Genomic DNA, 5,679 nt, shown 5'->3' on the forward strand with positions numbered 1-5,679 from the left:
TATATATATATATATATATATATATATATATATATATATATATATATATACCGGGGTCGACGTGCTGTCAATGGATTGAACCAGGGCATGTGAAGCATCTGGGGTAAACCATGGAAAGTTCTGTGGGGCCTGGATGTGGAAAGGGAGCTGTGGTTTCGGTGCATTATTACATGACAGCTAGAGACTGAGTGTGAACGAATGGGGCCTTTGTTGTCTTTTCCTAGCGCTACCTCGGACATATGAGGGGGGAGGGGGTTGTTATTCCATGTGTGGCGAAGTGGCAATGGGAATGAGTAAAGGCAGACAGTATGAATTATGTATATGTGTATATATGTATATGTCTGTGTGTATATATATATATATGTATCCAATGAGATGTATAGGTATGTATATTTGCGTGTGTGGACGTGTATGTATATACATGTGTATGTGGGTGGGTTGGGCCTTTCTTTCGTCTGTTTCCTATATATATATATGTATATATATATATATATATATATATATATATATATATATATATATATATATATATATATATATATATATATATGTATATATATATATATATATATATATATATATATATATAGAGAGAGAGAGAGAGAGAGAGAGAGAGAGAGAGAGAGAGAGAGGGTGTAACCGTACTCCGCCTGCCTGAGCCTTACCGCGAGTGAAGTCACCTTTGGCGCGGCTTCATCACTGGCAGTACTGTCTACTCAAGGAACTTCTCACTGTACAGCAGTTTACCTTTCCCTCTTACTGGGGGTAGCGCATCCCTGGGCTACAGCAGCGTTCAGAAAAGTCATGTGCAACAACCAGGCTCCTTTATAGAATAGATCCGGGGCTAATTATATAAATAATATATATATATATATATATATATATATATATATATATATATATATATATATATATATATATATATATCTTTTTTTCATACTATTCGCAACTTCACGCATTAGCCAGGTAGCGTTAAGAACAGAGGACTGGGCCTTCGAGGGAACATCCTCACCTGGCCTCCTTCTCTGTTCCTTCTTTTCGAAAATTAAAAAAAAATATATATATATATATATACATATATATATATATATATATATATATATATATATATATATATATATATATATATATATTGGAAAGGATCACAATTCTGCGTGTGATCAAGGTATTCCTATGAGTCCATTTTCCCCGTGGACTCATAGGAATATATATATATATATATATATATATATATATATATATATATATATATATATATATATATATATATATATATATATTATATATATATATATATATATATATATATATATATATATATATATATATATATATTTATTATTATATTTTGCTTTGTCGCTGTCTCCCGCGTTAACGAGGTAGCGCAAGGAAACAGACGAAAGAATGGCCCAACCCGCCCACATACACATGTATATACATTCATGTCCACACACGCACAATATACATACCTATACATCTCAATGTACACATATATATACACACACAGACATATACATATATACACATGTACATAATTCATACTGTCTGCCTTCATTTGTTCCCATCGCCACTTCGCCACACATGGAATAACAACCCCCTCCCCCCTCATGTGTGCGAGGTAGCGCTAGGAAAAACACCAAAGGCCCCATTCGTTCACACTCAGTCTCTAGCTGTCATGCAATAATGCACCGAAACCACAGCTCCCTTTCCACATCCAGGCCCCACACACTTTGCATGGTTTACCCCAGACGCTTCACATGCCCTGGTTCAATCCATTGACAGCACGTCGACCCCGGTATACCACATCGTTCCAATTCACTCTATTCCTTGCACGCCTTTCACCCTCCTGCATGTTCAGGCCCCGATCACTCAAAATCTTTTTCACTCCATCTTTCCACCTCCAATTTGGTCTCCCACTTCTCTCGTTTCCTCCACCTCTGACACATATATCCTCTTGGTCAATCTTTCCCCACTCATTCTCTCCATGTGACCAAACCATTTCAGAACACCCTCTTCTGCTCTCTCAACCACACTCTTTTTATTTCCACACATCTCTCTCACCCTTACATTACTTACTCGATCAAACCACCTCACAACACATATTGTCCTCAAACATCTCATTTCCAGCACATCCACCCTCCTGCGCACAACTCTATCCATAGCCCACGCCTCGCAACCATGCAACATTGTTGGAACCACTATTCCTTCAAACATACCCATTTTTGCTTTCCGAGATAATGTTCTCGACTTCCAAACATTCTTCAGGCTCCCAGAATTTTCGCCCCCTCCCCCACCCTATGATTCACTTCCACTTCCATGGTTCCATCCGCTGCCAGATCCACTCCCAGATATCTAAAACACTTCACTTCCTCCAGCTTTTCTCCATTCAAACTTACCTCCCAATTGACTTGACCCTCAACCCTACTGTACCTAATAACCTTGCTCTTATTCACATTTACTCTTAACTTTCTTCTTTCACACACTTTACCAAACTCAGTCACCAGCTTCTGCAGTTTCTTACATGAATCAGCCACCAGCGCTGTATCATCAGCGAACAACAACTGACTCACTTCCTAAGCTCTCTCATCCACAACAGACTGCATACTTGCCCCTCTTTCCAAAACCCTTGCATTCACCTCCCTAACAACCCCATCCATAAACAAATCAAACAAACATGGAGACATCACACACCCCTGCCGCATACCTACATTCACTGAGAACCAATCACTTTCCTCTCTTCCTACACGTACACATGCCTTACATCCTCGATAAAAACTTTTCACTGCTTCTAACAACTTGCCTCCCACACCATATATTCTTAATACCTTCCAGAGAGCATCTCTATCAACTCTATCATATGCCTTCTCCAGATCCATAAATGCTACATACAAATCCATTAGTTTTTCTAAGTATTTCTCGCATACATTCTTCAAAGCAAACACCTGATCCACACATCCTCCACCACTTCTGAAACCACACTGCTCTTCCCCAATCTGATATATATTTTTAATTTTCCAAAAGAAGGAACAGAGAAGGGGGCCAGGTGAGGATGTTCCCTCAAAGGCCCAGTCCTCTGTTCTTGACGCTACCTCGCTAATGCATGAAGTTGCGAATAGTATGAAAAAAAGAGAGATATATATATATATATATATATATATATATATATATATATATATATATATATAATTGAAGGTTGCTTTGCGCTCAGTATTAAGAGGCATGACGGATTCCTTCGAGCGAGAAATTCTTGGACATGGTTGTACTGTGTGTCGTCGATTCTCCCGGTAACACACACACACACACACACACGCATACACAGTCACACACACACACACACACACACACACACGCATACACAGTCACACACACACACACACACACACACACACACACACACATATATATATATATATATATATATATATATATATATATATATATATATATATATATATATATACTCAGTGAAGTCATCCCTGCTGTGTAGATTTCGCATCTCATTTCGACCAAATTCCTTGTAAATCTCGAACCTCAGGTATCACTGCTTCGAACACTTTATACCGAGAAGTTCGAAGCGACTTCGTTATGGCAATTCCTCGCCCATTCCTTAGATACACTTCACTAGTGAACACTACCTACCCCCGCTCCTGTACGAGGGGTTGCAAAAATTGCCGGTGGTAGTGTGTGAATACCATAGTCATGTATTGATTTCATGTAATGTTTCGGCACGCGAGCCAAACGTTCAATGTTTCATGAAACATCGAGTGATAGCGTTTCATTTGGTCCCCCGGGACGGATAGTTTTGGGAGTGAGGATTCTGCTGCCACAGCTTAGTTTAATATGCATTATATAAATATTGTCGTATTCCATATATGATAATATCTATCTATATATATATATATATATATATATATATATATATATATATATATATATATATGTGTGTGTGTGTGTGTGTGGAGAGAGAGAGAGAGAGAGAGAGAGAGAGAGAGAGAGAGAGAGAGATGCAGTACATATCTCAGGTAACGCTGCCTTGCGTAAATGAATGACATAGGAAATCTTAGAGATCTGGTTTGTTCTTGTGACTGAAAAGTCCTGGCCGGACCCGGGTCCTGGTGACGGGGCCTTGGGCAAGATCCGGGTCCTGGTGACGGGGCCTTGGGCAAGATCCGGGTCCTGGTGACGGGGCCTTGGGCAAGACCCGGGTCCTGGTGACGGGGCCTTGGGCAAGACCCGGGTCCTGGTGACGGGGCCTTGGGCAAGATCCGGGTCCTGGTGACGGGGCCTTGGGCAAGATCCGGGTCCTGGTGACGGTGCCTTGGGCACTATCTAGGTCTAGGTGACGGGGCCTATGGTGAGGACTGGCAGCTCTGGGTTATATATAGAGAGTTAAGTTGGGTCACAAGGCTGGCTATGGGGTTCAGATGGCACGACGAAGCGGTTCAAGCCATTCATGGCTTCTGTATACTTACACATATCCCTATATCCATTACACCACGGATGCCAGTCAGTGTGTGTGTGTGTGTGTGTGTGTGTGTGTGTGTGTGTACCTGATTGTCTTACGTGTCTGAAAGATGTGGTATACCGACAACAGAGCCTACCGTCCACTCTCATGCTCCACCAACTACACTTGGGTTTACCTAGACAGCTCTAGATGCGCTTGTTCAACCCAATGACAGCACGTCGTCCCCCGTATGCCACATCGATCAAATGCACGCCTCGCCCTCCTAGACAATCAGGCCCTAATGCCAGAAAGTCAGTTTGACGCCATCCTTCTTCCTCTATAGTCTTTCCCTCTTTTATATATATAGATATATATATATATATATATATATATATATATATATATATATATATATATATATATATATATAATCCCTGAGGATAGGGGAGAAGTAATACGACCCTTGTATCTGCTGCGTGTCGTAGAAAACGGGTAACAGGGAGGGAGTGTGGTGGTTCAAAATCATCCCCTCCTGTATTATTACACTTTGTATGTAGAAAAATGGAAGGAGTAGCCGGAAGATAATTCTAAACTCGTAGATCCTAGCTGTCTGTCTCGTGCCGCTACCCCGGTAGGGCGGGAAACAGCGAACATATGTCAAAACCTTTCCTATTTCTCCAATAACTTGTTGCCCTAGGCTCGTGCCAGCTGATACATGATCATCCAGTAAGTAAATATATATACACGCCTACATATGATAGGATGAGACAGCTTCTTTAAGGTGTTACCGGACTCCACCTGCCCGGGGTTCCACCGTGAGTGAAAAAAGATAAAGTCTCCTCAGACGAGTACAGCCTCGTCAAAGGACTTCTCCCTCGAAAGGAGTCTGCATTTCCGTGCTACTGGAAGGGGCGCAGCCTTAGGCTGGAAAGAGCCTGTAGAAAACGTCCTGGAAGATGGACCAAGACTCTCTCATAGAAAATGGCCCTGGGGTATCACCAAGACCAGTCCTTCATCGTGATTGGTCCTTGGGATGATCATTAGTCGCGTAGCGGTTGGCGTTCCTGATCGTGACCTTCACGGGCGGGCTAGGGTCAAGGGCATAGGTTCGAATCCTGCTTACGGCAGTCGGTCCACAGTCAATCCAGCTGTTCATCCACCCCCTAGGGATTGGTCGATGAAATGGGTACTTATCTCAGGCTAGGGTATATATATATATATATATATATATATAT

The sequence above is a fragment of the Panulirus ornatus genome, chromosome 64 (genome assembly GCF_036320965.1).
Source record: "Panulirus ornatus isolate Po-2019 chromosome 64, ASM3632096v1, whole genome shotgun sequence".
Lineage (NCBI taxonomy): Eukaryota > Metazoa > Arthropoda > Malacostraca > Decapoda > Palinuridae > Panulirus > Panulirus ornatus.